At 36.7% G+C, this 16,812-nt stretch overlaps 1 pseudogene; it reads left to right on the plus strand.

Moving 5' to 3' along the window:
* Positions 1–1,604: 1,604 nt before the first annotated feature.
* Positions 1,605–16,812, plus strand: part of LOC147581664 (putative ATP-dependent RNA helicase DDX60) — a 60,240-nt pseudogene continuing 45,032 nt past the window's right edge.

Below are 16,812 nucleotides of genomic sequence, written 5' to 3' on the forward strand. Positions count from 1 at the left end.
CAGTTTTTGTTGAATCTAATGGGAGTTCTCTGTGCCTCTTGGATTTTAATGTCTGTGTTTTTCCCCAGGTTAGGAAAGGTTTCTGTTATGATTTCCTCACATAAACCTTCTACCCCTTTTTCTCTCTCTTCATCTTCTGGGTCCTCCTATGATTTGGATGTTATTCCTTTTTAATGAGTAACTGAGTTCTCTAATTCTTATATCGTGCTCTTTTGCCTTAGTCTCCCTCTTTTTTTCTGCTTCATTTTTTTGTCCAAAATTTTGTCTTCTATATCACTGACTCACTGCTCTGCTTTGTCCATCCTTACCACCATGGCAAGCATTCAAGCCTTCATCTCAGTTTTGGCATTTTTAATTTCATCCTGGGTAGATTTTACTTCTTTTATCTCTGCAGAAAGGGATTCTATTCTTCTTTCTACCCCAGCTAGTATTCTTATCATCGTGATTCTATATTCTAGTCCAGACATCTTGCTTATATCTGTGTTGATTAAATCATTGACTGTCATTCTTCCTGTTCTTTCTTTTGGGGTGAATTTCTTCTTTTTGTCATTTTGGATGAAATAAAATAAAAATAAAAATTGAAAAATTAAGAACAACACAAACAATCAAATAAAAGAAGCTAGATCCTAGGCATGTTTTGGTCTGGTTGTTGAAAGAAGCTTGATAGAATAGAGAAAAAAGGGAAAGAAAAGAAAAGAAAAAATAGAAAAAGAAAGTAAAAAAACATTAAAAAATTTAAAAAGGTATACTAAAAATAGAATAAATTAATATGAAGTAAAATAGAATAAAAATTTATAAAAACATAAAAACTATAGTAAAAAATTAAATTTTTTATACAAGCAGAAAATAAAAATATTTTGTTTTCTCTTTCTGTATCCACGAATAAGAAAAGAAAAAGAAAAAAAATGAGTAAATGGACCAGAGAACAGAATGAAATCTGAATGCAATTACATTGTTTCCTCTAGAAGTCAAACTGTGAAGCACTTTATAGTCCATATACTAAGCAGGTGGAGAGACATGTGGTCATTCTCCAGTGCTTGGTTGGCACAGTTGGATGGGGCTTGGTATAATGGCTCTGTTCTCCACTAGATGGTGCTGCTCAGTTTATTGGGGTGGATCAGTGTGGCCTTCATGTGTGTGTACATGCAGGTGTGGGAGAGGCAAAAATGGTGTCACCCAGCTTCCCAGTCTCTAGCATCTGAACTCTGTGCTCTCACCAACTCGCCATCAGGCACCCCTTTGTCCCTGGCCTCCATCCACTCCCTGTTTCTACACTGTCCGTGACCAAGCTGTCAGCCTGCTAGTCATCGCCTCTCTCCTGAATTTTATCTCAGATGGGGCTGTGTTTCCAAACCATTCACTTCTTAGGGCCTGTGGCTTGGGCCCACTCTGACTTCTGGGGGAGGGTCTTCCTGAGCAATGTCCAGGTACTGGCTTGCTCCTGGGGAACATTTGCATGACCGCACTGCTGCAGAGGCTCAGAGACTGTGTCTGGGTGCCAGGCCACCCCAGAAAAATTCATGTGATCATGATGGCAAATCACAACACACAACTGGTGCCATGTTTCACCACACCCTAGAGTCCTCGTTCCAACACCAGCAAACATGGCTGCTCTCCAGTGTCCATGGGACCTTTTCCCATGGGAAGGCCTCAGGGTCTCTACCAAATGGCCTCCCAGCAGGGGAACTGCCTCTCCCCATGTGACCGGAGGACCCCTCGGACCTTGCTATCTGCTCCTGGGGATTTGCTCTTCCCACCGGAGGACTGCCTGGTATCGAGCTGCAGAATTTCTTACTCTGCACTCCCCTGTTTATAGAGTCCTAATGGTATTGAAACCCTCTCCACTCTTTCTCTTTCTCTCTAGCTGCTTTCAGGGGGAGTGCTTTTCCTGTACTCTCTCCCCATCTCTGTCCTCTCTCTGCAAACAAAAACAACTCCCTACCCTCCACGGCTTCTCTCTCCCCCAGTTCACCTCTCCATGGCACATACCTGTAGAGTTCTATGGCTCAAGTTATGCAGATTTTTGTGTTAATCCTCAGATAAATTTTCTAGGTGTGGAAAATAGTTTGTTGCTAATGTAGTCACATTTCAGGGATGAGAGAAGCAGAGAATATTCATGTTGCTCTGCCATCTTGTCTCCTTGACTGTGGTTAGTTCTTTACATTTTTTTCTTAGGTTAGAAGAAAGTTTGTATAACCAATTGAACTGTGGAATTTCTTTTAAGCTGCTATTAGTTTTATAATTGTGTTATGTATTTTGTATTTTTATTCATCATAGTAAGATTTGCTTAAAGTTTGTTGAGTCTTGAATTTTTTTGATTGTGGAAATTCATTATTCATCACTTGTGCTTTCAATGTCAACTTCTAGAAAGGGCAAAATCTTTATTTCTATATTGTGGAAAATTACTGCATGATTTCATTCAAAAGAAGCCAAATTTATAATAGACTTTTTAAGGTAACAATTAAATTTATTTTGTAAAGCCTATGAAATTCTCCTCTCGTAGAACGTGAGAAAAAATATTCAATAATTTTAAAATTTCATCAATTATTGCTTTTCTAGATATTTTGCTTCTTTAGATTACAATTAAAATCTCTACTAATAGGAATAATAACAAGTATTATCAATAGGAAATTAGCTAATGAGTATTTATCTAACATTTCTATAGAAAAATATATATAGCAGAAAAATATATTTTAACATATTGAAATTCTTAACTGTTTGTATTATTTTAATATGACAATTGTACACAATTGTAATCTTTAGAAAAATCACTGATTACTGTATTTTTATCTCTAAGATTAACATTGACTTTCTTTTCCTGCAGGATGCAGAAAAAATATATTTTAATTACCCTGAACTTCTGGCACTTGGTATTACGTTGATTCAACATTTAGGACACAGCACTGATGTCAGTATTCATACAGAATTTTCCAATTGTCTGTCACCAGAATGGGAGATATTTCTTACAGAATATTATCCTTATTTCTTAATTGTCTCTGAAAGGGGTATAACACCTTGTCAAACAGACTTTTTAAATGTTTTTATTATTCATGCTTTTTAGAAGAAAATAAATATTTTACAGCCTTTGGGAATAGAGTCAGATGTCCTTAGAATTCATGGATACTATGGGGAAAAAACCCAATTCATGGATACTGTGCCTCAAGTTGTTATGTTCACCAACGTTTTTTTGAAATGGTTAAGTTAGGGTAAATCTCCCAGAAGAGATGAAAAATATAATATGTGAAAAATTAACCAGATAACCAATAGTTTAAGTCTTCAGTCTCTCCTTTCTTCACCATCCCCCTTTTCTTTCTTAATACATAAGAGGCCAGTGTGGGGAAATATAAAGCAATTATACTACTACTAAGACCAGTAATTTCTTAATGGCTGGTTTTGTTAGAAATAAATGCATTTAAAATTTTCTTCTTATATGTGAATAATCCCAGCAACGAACAGTCCAAGCAAAAGGGGTGAAAGTCTATTTTAACTTGAATTAACTGATTCTTTTTTCTGCAGCCAAATGATCATGAACATTACTTTCCACCTCATATTTATTTTAACTAGAGGTTTGTAATATGCATTTTTTTTTTTAATTTATTTTTGGGACAGAGAGAGACAGAGCATGAACGGGGGAGGGGCAGAGAGAGAGGGAGGCACAGAACCGGAAACAGGCTCCAGGCTCCGAGCCATCAGCCCAGAGCCCGACGCGGGGCTCGAACTCACGGACCGCGAGATCGTGACCTGGCTGAAGTCGGACGCCCAACCGACTGCGCCACCAGGCGCCCCTGTAATATGCATTTTTATTTGAACCAGAAGATTTACTTGTGTGTTTCATTTTTGAGAATGAGAAACAACTGCAACATGCCTTGTTTGCCTACATAATAGATTATTTCCAGAAGTCACAGGAAATAGAAATAGTTCTGTATGGTTATTTGAAACTAAACTTGGGAGACATGCAGAAACAGGTAATAACACATTTATTTTGAATTACTAAAGTTCAGCATTTGGTAATATACTTTTAATGATTTGTTCCATCTAGAAGACAGACATTTCCTTCCTGGCTTTCATGTTCTTACTGATTACATAAACTTACATCTTTGGGATGTGTTCTCCATCAAGGCACATAGCTCTGTGGTAGAAAGAATCTTGCTAAATTTATTGATTACAAGACCCTAATCATTTTCTGCAAAAAACAAACAAACAAAAAAAAACAACCCAAAAAACCACTTAGTATAAAATACACAGTAAAATTGAAGACAATGACTATGATAATTATAAGATCTCAAAATATATGGATGACCACAAGGAATTTTATCCCAAGAAGACAGGACTATTCCAGTATTCTGAAGAGGAAAAATATCTATGCAGCTAGTAAATTGAACTTAAACAATTGGTTCTTTGGTAATCTCTCATGAAGAATATGACCTAAGTCAATGGTTATTTTACCCTTCCGGTTTCTTGAAACATACTATCTGACATTGTTTTCCTTTCAACAGATCATTCTTTTTGGAAGAGTAGGTATGATGGGATGATGCAGTCAGGGTCATATGACTCTGGAGTCAATATGCTTACAAGCAATATACTTAGTTTCTCCTATATCAGACATCTCCATGTGGATTTTAATAGGCACTACAAGCTTACCGTGGCTTAAACAGACCCTTACCCAAAACCGATTCCATTGAAGTGTTCCCCATGTCAGTTAATGGCATCTCTATTCTTATAGCTATCTAGACAAACACCTTGGAGGTGTCCTTGACTTCACTCTTTTCCTCATACCCCACATGCCATCCACCAGTAAATCCTGTCACTATGTATCTTGCACCTGCCACCTTTTCACCATCTCCATTACTGTGACTTTAAGACTCTGTCATCTCATGCATGGACAAATGCAGTAGGCTAACATACATTAACCTACTTGTATTTCTGCTTCTGTTCTTGATCTCCTATGATTTACTTTCTAGACAGTAATCAGAGTGATCTTTTAAAAGCATAAATATAATGTCTTGTTACCACTCTACTCAAAACTCTATGGAAATGTGTTAATCAAGCTTAGAATAAAATTCCTATAAACCCTACATAATATGTAGACACTAAAAAAACATTTTATAATGAATGAATGATGTTAAGTGATATGTCTAATTGACTCTTAAGTTTTTAGGAGAAGCAAAGTTTTTGGCTGAGACTGTGATACCCTGCCAAAGACTGAGCAAACTGTCTTAAGTCTGTATGGCTACCTCCCTCTATTATAGTCTCGTTATCTTGCTGAACTTTTCAATTTCTTGCTCTTTTCCAACTTTCCCCAAAGTACAGACATTGTAGTGATAATAATTTTTAGTAGTAGTAGTTCATAATTACCAACCCACAAGAAGATAGCTGTTGAACATTGGGTAAATTCATGGTATTTATCTCATTTGCTTCAGTGGCCACTGAAAAATATCTGACCTGATAGCACTAAAGAATTTATAGGTTAATCATTCAGAGACTTGCAAACTGGGCATGGCTTATCCAGATTTGTTAGTGAGTATACAGATCAGGAGGAGAAATTGTTAATATTAAAATGGCACTTAGAATCTAGTTAAATGCAGTGCATTCTCATTTCCATTAAACATTTTCCAACTGTTCACTTCTTAGGCATTTCTTCAAAATTTTCTTTAAAATTTTTTAAAGATTAAATTTTAATATTGATATTTTTACTGGGAAAAAACTCCTTTTTCTAGGATTAAATATCACTTAAGCTTTGAATACCATGTCTTGTAATCACTAGGACTTTAAGATATATTTTATTGCAGATACATCAAACTTTTTCCTTGCTTCAGAGTCTCTGGCCAGAAGGAGCTGACATAAGTGTCATGCTGTTTCATGCTCTGTGATACCAAAACTGTGTAAAAAAATCTTATATGATGCACAAGACCATGAAAGCTTAAATACATGCACCAAAAATCATAACACACAGGTGAGATTCTTTTTCTTCCTTCCTTCTTTCCTTCCTTCCTCCCTCCGGATTCCAGCCCTCCTTTTCTTTTTTCTTTCTTCTTCTTTCTTTCTTTCTTCTTTCATTTTTTCAAAAATTAGTATCTAATTTTACTTTTAAACATGTGACAGTGCTTATGAATATGAGCCATAGGTGTACTCTCATCATTAAACAGATAATATGTGTTTGTTACATGTTTGATCAATAAGCATTGAGGTAACTATATTGATCATATTCTAATGAAAGCATGTAAGGTTCTTTTCAAAACAAGTTAAGATTTTTTTCCTGTGGTGATCTTGTCACCTGTTTATTCCCTGACCAAACAATAAATATCATTTTATTCTTGAGTCAGCTGATTATCATTGATGCTGAAATTTCATAGGCCAGTTTCAAGACATAGGTGGTAACATCCCACAGGAGATTGGCTTTTATAAAAGCTGTTGGGGAGGAGTGTTACTGGAGGCAGCAATTATGGTGGTGATTAAGATACATGTACTCTGTTGCTCAGAACCCATTTTTTTCTGTTAAGAAGACCAATAATAATGGTGATGTTACTATTAATAACCTTAACTTTTATTGAGTCTTTATTATATGTTAATACCAGATACTTTATTCACATTATCATTAATCTTTACAGCCATTTGGCACGTTAGATGGTCTTGTTGTTCTGCTTTATAGATGAATAGGAGTCAAACAGCTAATTGATGGCAGAGTTGGGATACAAACCCAAATTTTTGTTTGTTTTTTTGTTTGTTTCTGCTAGTATACAGATTATATCTCCTACTCAGTCCTAGTCTTCCATATTGAAACAGTTGTGACAATACGAAGCTTTATCACCCTCCTTTTATTGCTGCTAAATAAATACATAGTAGACATACCTTTGATGGATAACCATCCTCCACCATTTTATTTATTTATTTATTTAAAAAAAATTTTTTTTTTTTTAAATTTTTTTTTTCCAACATTTATTTATTTTTGGGACAGAGAGAGACAGAGCATGAACGGGGGAGGGGCAGAGAGAGAGGGAGACACAGAATCCGAAACAGGCTCCAGGCTCTGAGCTGTCAGCCCATAGCCCGACGCGGGGCTCGAACTCACGGACCGCGAGATCGTGACCTGGCTGAAGTCGGACGCTTAACCGACTGCGCCACCCAGGCGCCCCTATTTAAAAAATTTTTTAACGTTTATTTATTTTTGAGACAGAGAGAGACAGAGCATGAGTGGGGGAGAGGGAGAGAGAGAGGGAGACACAGAATCAGAAGCGGGCTCCAGGCTCTGAACTCTCAGCACAGAGCCCGATGCAGGGCTCGAACCCACAAACCGAGAGATCATGACCTGGGCTGAAGTTGGATGCTTAACTGACTGAGCCACCCAGGAACCCCAACTTTGTTCTTTTAGAAACACATGCATCGTGGGGCACCTTTGTGAGATCAAACCCTGTGTTGGGCTCTACACTGATAACATGGAGCCTGCTTGGGACTTTCTCTCCCTTTTCTCTCTCTGTCCTTGCCCCGTGCTTGCTCTATATCTCAAAAAAAAAAAAAAAAAAAAAAAAATTAAAAAAAATCTAAGAAACACTTGCATCACAATGGTAAATTATTATTAGAGTTTTGTGTTCAAATATTAATTGTATTTCTAAGTACTACCAGTATAAAATCAAGAAAATGATAAATCAGAACTCATTTCCCTGAAAGGTGAAATTATACAAGATTATGCTGGAGATATTTTGTCAGAACTACCTTTTCTAAGCAAGTTTTGTAGAAAAACTGCCTTGTTTGTGATATTTATCTTACATATCACTGGGTATAATGAGCTGGATTTATTGTATATATTGTACATGCATGATTAAAATTCACATTGGAAGATAAGTTTTAATCACAATTTTGGTGAATTTTACTTTATACAAAATTGATTATTATGATTTTAAAAACATTAAAAATTTCTTTAAACAACTTTCCTTCATCCCTCACATATAGAGATATTTCTTTTACCTTTATTCTCAATAATGGGTATGAGAAGTTAAGGGTGTAATTAAAGGGAGTGAGTGGCTGAGGCATGGTGGTAGCCAAGATATAGAATTTAAAAGCTGGATGTGAAATGAATCATCAGTGTGCATCTTGAAATCATCAGGAACAATGAGAGAAAAAAATAAGAGAAAGACATTAAGTTAGGTTTATATCTTTAGTGAAAGAAAGGGAGTAGTGAGGAGGATAATTCAGCAAGGAAGAGTTGTTGGAGTCGACACTGGAGTAAGGCTGTATGAGAGATATTTATGCTAAAATGTATCCACTCTTTATCTGAAATTCAAATGTGTCCTACATTTTTATTTGCCAAACGTATTGGGAATTATCAGAGGCATATATTTCAATGAAATGGAAAGGGAAATAGCAGTCCTAAAACAGAAAGGAGGAGAAAGGAGTGGATTAAATTGCCTCTGGGCCCAATAGTAAGGGAGGAAATGAAGAAAAACTAGCCAGACTTGAAGAAGAAGCAAAGGAAGCAAGCAGTTCCCCAGGGAAGAGTCAGGTTTAAAAAAAAAATTAGAAGAAAAACTAGCCAGGCTTGAAGAAGAAGCAAAGGAAGCAAGCAGTTCCCCAGGGAAGAGTCAGGTTTAAAAAAAAAATTAGTGTTTATTTATTTTTGGGGAGAGTGAGAGAGAGAGAGACACAGACAGTGAGCAGGGAAGAGGCAGAGAGAGAGGGAGGCACAGAATCTGAAGCTGTCCAAGCTCTGAGCTGTCAGCACAGAGTCCAACGCGGGGCTCAAACCCATGAACCATGAGACCATGACCTGAGCCAAAGTTGATGCTTAACGAAGTGAGCCACACAGGTGCCCCAAGAGTCAGATTTTAGTCAAGAAAAGTTAGGCAAAGGGAATATTCAAAGAATAATTTATGCATAGAAGGAATTACTGATGGCAGTCTCCAAAGTCTAGAAGATACGGTGAAAGGTTTAGTGAGGTTATAGAAGTAGAGTCATAGGAACATTAGAGTCTGGTAATAATGGATGGTAACCTTGTAAGTGTAAATGTTGGGTGAAGAATGAGATGAACAGAGAAGTCCGTCCTCATGGAACTAGTTTTAAAGGTGGTTTAGGTAGTCCAAATATTAACCATTATTCTAGGGAATGGGTCTTTCAAGCAGTTAATGGTGATGAGACAAGGAAGGCTGAAATGTGCATGGTGCAGAGACAGTGTGGACATTAGTGGTTTCACAAGGAGATTGGTGCATTTGGAAGCAAACTCAATCCTATCAGTTGCATATATATGGCAGACATGACAGAATTAATCACTGTGAAAATAACACATTATTTTGCAAATAGTACATCTTTTCTTTTTAAAAATGAAAGTATATTCCTACATGACACCATGTAACAAAATAAGTTTTAAGTTGATAGAAATCTAAGTGTGAAAGACAATAGTTGCATTAGTGGAAGAAAATATAGGAAAATATTTTTATGACCTCAGGGTAGAGGTATTCACAGCATTCAAATGCTATATAAAATTTTCATCATTAAGAAAAATGTGATACATTTGACATTATTAATATTAAATAATTTAATACAAAAAATTAGGAGATATTAAAATTGTATATAGTCAGCATGAGATTACTATAAAGGACTTAGTGCAAAGAATTCCTAAAATTCATAAGAAAATGGTGAATGAGACAGAAGAAAAGGGGCAAAAGAATAGAAACAGTTAATTAATAGAAGAGCAAGTGTGGTAATAGCCAGTAAAACTGTGAAAAGATGTTTAGCTTCATTGTTAATCAAGGAAATTAAATTTAATTAAGATTACAATTACATTTGGCTGTTATTCAACATCCTTCATTTTAGTAAAAGTTCTGACTTAGTGATGCCAAGGATGTGTGGCAATGGAAACAATGTAGGGAAGCAATAAAAACATTGTTTAAACATTGACCTGGGAATAGAAATTGGTAAAACCTAGTGTAAAGATGTGCATTCTCTACAACCTGCAGTTTAACTAGAGAAACTCGTGTATATTTAAATAAGGAAAAGTTGCACTAATAATCGTTGCAGCATTCTTTGTTGAAGTAAACTAGATATCCAGCAGGAGGGTAATGAGAAGAAAATTGTGGGAAATTAATACAGTGAAACACTGCACAGTAAAGATAAATAACTGCACACAGATATCAAATGTATGAATCTCAAAATCATATGGTTAATGCCACACGGAAATTTAGAGAATAATGTACCTGTTATGATGCCATTTATGTGCAGTCTATTTAGCAGCGATATATAAATATGCACGGACATGATAAATACAAGATGGCAATTCCTTTTTAGAAGAGAGAAGAAAGGGTTTCTCAGAGGTAACTAGGAGGCTTAAAATATATCTGCAATATTTATTTCTTTAAAACAAAGAAGATCTGAAGTAAACCTAGAAAACTATTAGCATTTGACAAAGCCAGTGGTCATCCCATGGGTCACCTAATGTCATGGTTTAAGTATCTTTTTTTTTTTTTTGCTGTCATATCAGCAAGTCTTGAATTCATATCTCCAGATTTTTTGCTATAAATTCCCCAAATTGTTGACTCAGACTTTTGAACTCCTGATTCTTTTAATTTTTTTTAAGTTTATTTATTTATTTTTAGAGAGAGCAAGAGAGCATGAGCTTGGGAGGGGCAGAGAGAGAGAATCCAAAGCAGGCTCTGCACTGCCAGCACTGAACCGGCACGGGGCTCGAACCCATGAACTGCTCACTCATGACCGGAGTCAAAATCTCCCCAGGCGCCCCTTGAACTCCTGATTTTAATTGGATATCGCATAGACATCCCACACTCAATGTGTAAATGCCAAACTCGTGAACTTCTTGTGGGAAACTGGTCATCCCTCAGTGTTTTCTATCTTCATCTTCTCTTTTCTTCCAGTTTCTCAGGACAGAATTCTTGGAATCATCCTTGAGTCCTTCTTATATTTCGCATACCACACCCAGTCTTTCAGCCAACCTCATTTCTCCTCCCCCAAAATTCACACAGAGTATTTCCTTTTCTTGCTTTTGCCTACCCTTCATATCCTGTACAATCTACCATCATTTCTTGATTATTGCAGTAGCCCCTAATTGGCCTCTTACTTCTGCCTTGGTCTCCTTCACTATGCTCTCAACACAGCAGCCAGAGTAGTGCCATAGAAGGAAAATCAGATTATTTCTCTCCTTTGCTCAAAGCCTTCCAAGGAGTTTCAAGTCAGTCAGAACAAAAGGACCACTGGGATCTTTTGCTCTCTATGCTCCAGCCTACTCTCCTTTACTTCTTAGGCCTCATTTCCTACTAATCTCTCCCAAGGTCTCTGGCTCTGTCCATGCTGGCCTCCTTTCTGTTTTGTCCCCACCTCCACCCCCACTCCCAAGCTTCTTAGGATATAATTGACATATGACTTTGTACAAGTTTTAGGTGTAAAACCTGATGATGGGATGCACGTATATATTGCAAAAGGATCACTGTAATAAGTTAGTTAACACATCTATCACCTCGTAATTACCTTTTGTGGTGAGAGTCTTTAAGACCTACTCTTCTAACTACTTTCGAGTATACAATACAGTATTGTTAACTGTAGTTACCAAGACGTATGTTAGATCCCCAGAACATATTCATCTTAAATCTAGAAGTTTGTACACTTTGACCAACATCTTTCCACTTTTTCCATCCCTTAGCCCCCCCAGCAACCACCATTCTGCTCTGTTTCTATGAGCTTGTTTTTTGTTTGTTTTTTGTTTTTGTCTTTGTCTGGCTTATTTCACTGATCATATTAGTCTCAGGGTCTAACCATGTTGTCACAAATGGCAGGATTTCCTTCTTTTTTATGACTGAGTAATATTCTACTGTATGTATGTGCTGCATTTTCTTTTTCGTTCATCTGTTGATGGACACTTAAGTTTTTTCCATGTCTTGGCCGTTGCATTTCTTGAAAACAACAGTTGCTCTTCCACCTCTCAGCCTTTCTACTTGCTGCTATATTTGTCCGAAATGTTCTGATTCAAACAACCTTTAACCCATTGCTCAAATACTTTCTTAGCAAGGCTTTTCCTGACCATCTTGCTTAGAAGGATACCATCTGTGCCTCCCAGAACTCACTATCCTATCTCCCTGCTTTATTTTTTTTCCTTCACGCTTTATCATCTGGAATAGAATATATTTTGTCTTTATATTTCTTTGTCTTCTGTAAGTTTTTGTTAGTAAATAAACTTCACAGAGACATTAAAAATTTTTTTTAATCTGTTTTGTTCACTGACGTATTCGGAGTCTGGAAGAGTACATGGCACATAGCAGGCATTCAATAAATAGCTTGGAATGAGTGAATAGTAGGTTCACAGGTATCATTTATTCTCTAATCTTTTCTCTGTGCTTGAAATATTTTACAAACACACACACACAAACTCCCACCAATAAGCAAGCTAAAATAATCAAGAAGGGTCTCTCAGTGTCAGAAATATGATATTTTATGGGTGGGGCTATATACTCCTCAACATTATTTGGTACCTACTTCAGTCCCACACACAAATAAATTCTTAATACGTGCTTTTATTACCACAGAGACAATTCTACAAATATTCTGGCCACTTCTTATTTCTTCAAGAGGTGCATTAAGTTTTTTAAAAACATGTTTTGCTTTTTAATAATTATAAATTATTCATAATTATAAAATTAAGGATAGAGACCCATTAAATAAGTTCATAGATTAGACTAAAAAAAATTACATGTGTGTTATACTGTATGCTTTTTGGTTTTTTTCCCTCAGTGATGACCCAGCTAATTTTATTCTCTTTTTCTTTTAAAGTTTTTATTTATTTATTTCGGGGGGGGAGGGGCATATAGAGAAGGAGAGAGAATCACAAGCAGGCTCTATGCTCACTGTGGAGCCCAATGCAGGCCTGATCTCATGATCGTGAGATCATGACCTGAACCTGTATCAAGAGCCAGGTGCTTACCTGACTAAGGCACCCAGGTGCCTCTATCTTTTTTTAAGAAGGAAGAATTTGGTTAACTTGCACACTGGAATTCCTCTAGACCTCTCAGTGATGATTTTGAAAGGACTAAGCTCAACAGTGGTGGTAAATATAAATAATTTCTAGTAAACATTTTCACCATTCTTATTTATTATAGAATTATATGTATAAGAAAAGAATGACTCATCTGACTTAATGAAGTCTAATTTATACTCTTCTTCTCTCTCTCTGCCACCATACACAGTCCCAGCACCTTTCACAGCAGAACTGGGAAGAACCTAGTTTCTATAGTATGAAAAATGAAATTTCAATCGATCTATTAGAGTAAAAACTGTTTTGCTTAGGTGAGATCGTTAGCTTTTTATTTTTCTTAGATTGCTACAACAAATTACTTTACATGTTAGAACTAAATTTCCTTTTAGTTCTTTGTTTTTCTTGGTGAAAAATTCCTGTTGTATTACTATATAAGACCAATGCCTTCATTGTCCCAATTTCTAATTACATTAGTTATTTGCTCTAAAATATTGTCTAGTAATGGTATTTATTAAGTGGAATAAGTTTCAAATGTTCAAATAATCTAATAATTATTTTGTCAGTAAGTTATCATGGGCCAGTATAGTTGTGTCATCTTGTTATCTTCTTGGATTTCAAACTGGTGCAGGAAAATCAGTGTAGGAAAAATTAAAAATCAGTTGCACCCAATTAGGATTTCTTATAGCTTGGGAAGTGGCAGCCAGCTTGGAATTGCAGGTCTCTGACACACTCATTCAACATCTAACCTACACATTGAGACCTACTATGTGCCCAGCTTTGTGTTGGGTTCTGGGAATACAACAGGGAACATGAAAGATACATTCTTGCCCTTGCAGTGCTCACAGTCTAGCAAAGCAGATATTAAACAAACCAATACAGAGATACTTCTTTAAAATTATGAATACTACAATTTAATGCAAAGGGTGTGAAGAGGGTTGGCTAGAAGGACTGGGGCATTTTCAAGCCACATCTGAAAGATGAAGCTGATTAGTTGGGTGTGTGGTAGCGAGGGGTGGGGCAGGAGAGGGACACCATGACAGGAAGTGGTCAATGAGCTCGGGGTACAGAGAGTGATGTGAGATGAGTCTGGATCATGCAGGTTTCTGTAGGCCTTAATGAGGATTTTGAATGACCGAAGAGCAACAGGAAGCCACTGAAATGTTCAAACCACATGAGAGACATGATCAGGTTTACATTTTTAAAGAACTGCTTTGACATCGATATGGAAAAAGGATATAGTCCTTTTGGTTGTGTGCAGTATTGCTGCAGACAAAGAGTGGTTCTGAAAATTGATAATGCCTTGTTTCCAGAGTCCATTCTATGATAGTACCTGGAATTTGATTAAATTCTTTTAGTCAGTTATTTCTGCCTTAATTCTGGGGTGGTTTTCAGAGATTCTGTTTCTAAATCCAATGCTCTTAACAGACTGTTCATGTACTTTGTTCTTGAGTTTATGCCACTTGTCATCAACAATGCCAAGGAGCTGGTGTTTTCTCTGGTGGTTTTGATGCCCTGGAAGAAAAGAAGGGCATAAGCTCACCATGGACTCATTCTATGGGATATACCCATAATGCCTTGCTGATTGTAATAAAGTGAAAATACAAATAACAGATGCTGATTTAGATCCTTCCAAGATATTTAAATATGGCTCAAATAATTTCAGTTTCTATATCTCAATCTCTAACATGTTTATAATTAGGGTAATATGAGTTGTAACGGTATCTGTCAAAATCATTTTTATGAATGTTCTCTGAATGAGACTCATAAATAGCATTGTCAGCATATTTTAATACTTTTTTTATTTCCTACAGCTAAATCCTAAGATGCCAGAGGACAATGAGAAATCCAGAAATTACATCATTTCTATTACGTCTTTGGAAACTCTTTGATAGGAGGTAACAGATCAGTAAGGATTTTAAGAGAAAGAAGTCTGCCACCTCCAGAAAATTCTGTGCGGAAGATGAGAAAATACCAGGTACATTGTTGATTAGCAGGGCTTAGTCAGGTGGGGGTCCTAAGACCCTTTCCCTGCAAGAGCTTCATTAACAATATCCAGCATTGTACACATTGATAATCTTGTGTTCAGAGAAGGAAAAACTAATTTTCCTAAAAAAATTAATAGCTACAAATCAAGTATGCTCTAAATACCATCCATGAATTACAAAGATAAAATAATTTATTCTCCTTTTGGAATAATTGTAAAATGAAGAAATGTGTAATGAGGAAAAACCTACTAATAGGATCTTCACAGAGTTAAGTGCTGTTAACATATTGGTGCATTTCTTTGTAGTCATTTTCCCTTTTGTATTATTAAAAATCTCTTAAAACAATTTTGTAACTGTGTAATCTATAATCTGGCCATGCTATTATTTGCTTATTTCCTTTTGAAATATGGAAAAATAGATAAGAAAAAGAAGAAAAGTCTATACTCACCTCCCACAGATAATCACTATTAAAATTTTGGCATATAATCTTTCAGTCATTTTTGTTCATATAGTGTATTTTTTTTACAAGAAAATCCTTTTCTAGGGGCGCCTGGGTGGCTCAGTCAGTTGAGCGTCTGACTCTTGGTTTCAGCTCAGGTCATGATCTCCTGGGTTCATGAATCTGAGTCCCATTGGGCTCTGTGCTGTCAGCTTGGGATCCTCTCTCTCCTCTTTCTGCCCCTCTCCCACTCAAACTGTCTTTGTCTCTCTCAAAATAAATAAACTTTAAAATATTTTTTAAAATTATGAAAAAATGAAAATCCCTTTCTATATTTTAACCTGTTTCTCCACCTATCAATATATAATGGGCATTCTTTTTCTGTGCTATTAAGTATACTTCTATAATAGCACATTGTTTCCTAAATTAAAAAAAAATTTTTTTTCAACGTTTATTTATTTTTGGGACAGAGAGAGACAGAGCATGAACGGGGGAGGGGCAGAGAGGGAGACACAGAATCGGAAACAGGCTCCAGGCTCTGAGCCATCAGCCCAGAGCCCGACGCGGGGCTCGAACTCCCGGACCGCGAGATGGTGACCTGGCTGAAGCCAGACGCTTAACCGACTGCGCCACCCAGGCGCCCCTCAGAAGGAAATTTGAACACTAATTTACCTTAAATACAGTTGATGTCAAACTAAATTTGACATTAAATATGTATTTTCAAAAAAATTGTGATTTTTTTTTTTTTTCTTATCTAGAGGGAGCTTCTCGACATTGTAGATAATAATGAATCCGCTGTGGGGTGACTGGGTAGCTCAGTCAGTTGAGCATGCAACTCTTGATTTTGGCTCAGGTCATGATCTCACGGTTTGTGAGTTCAAGCCCTGCATTGGGCTCTGTGCTGATAGCATGGGGCCTGCTTTGGATTCTCTTTCTGTCTGTCTCTCTGACCCTCCTCTGCTCATGCATGTGTGTTCTCCCTCTCTTTCTCAAAATAAATAAACATTAAAAAAAATGAATCGGCTGTGATTGTTGTTCTGACTTCATCAGGGAAAGCTTTCTGCTTCATACTACTGCATGGAGAAAATCCTGAGAGAGGGCAGCGAAGGGATAGTTGTTTATGTTGCCCCTACGGAGGCGTTGTGTCCATGTGACACTGCATATCTCACAGTAATTTTCCTCAACTGTAGTTTGTGTCCTCAGTCATAGGGAGGTACCACAGTCTATAGGCTCCGGCATTGCTGTCATGGATGTGAGTGCTTATGTGCTTGGGACCTCGAGCCAGTGTCTTACCTTAGTTTTTTCACCTGCAAAAGGGGATAAGAATATTTACTTTATGCTGTTTTCTAATCATTAAGTGAAATGTATGTAAAGCATCTAATACATTGTCTGGATGCAAACAATGATCAATAATTGGAACC

This window comes from Puma concolor, chromosome B1 (genome assembly GCF_028749965.1).
Source record: "Puma concolor isolate L17-30 chromosome B1, mPumCon1.1.hap2, whole genome shotgun sequence".
Classification (NCBI taxonomy): domain Eukaryota; kingdom Metazoa; phylum Chordata; class Mammalia; order Carnivora; family Felidae; genus Puma; species Puma concolor.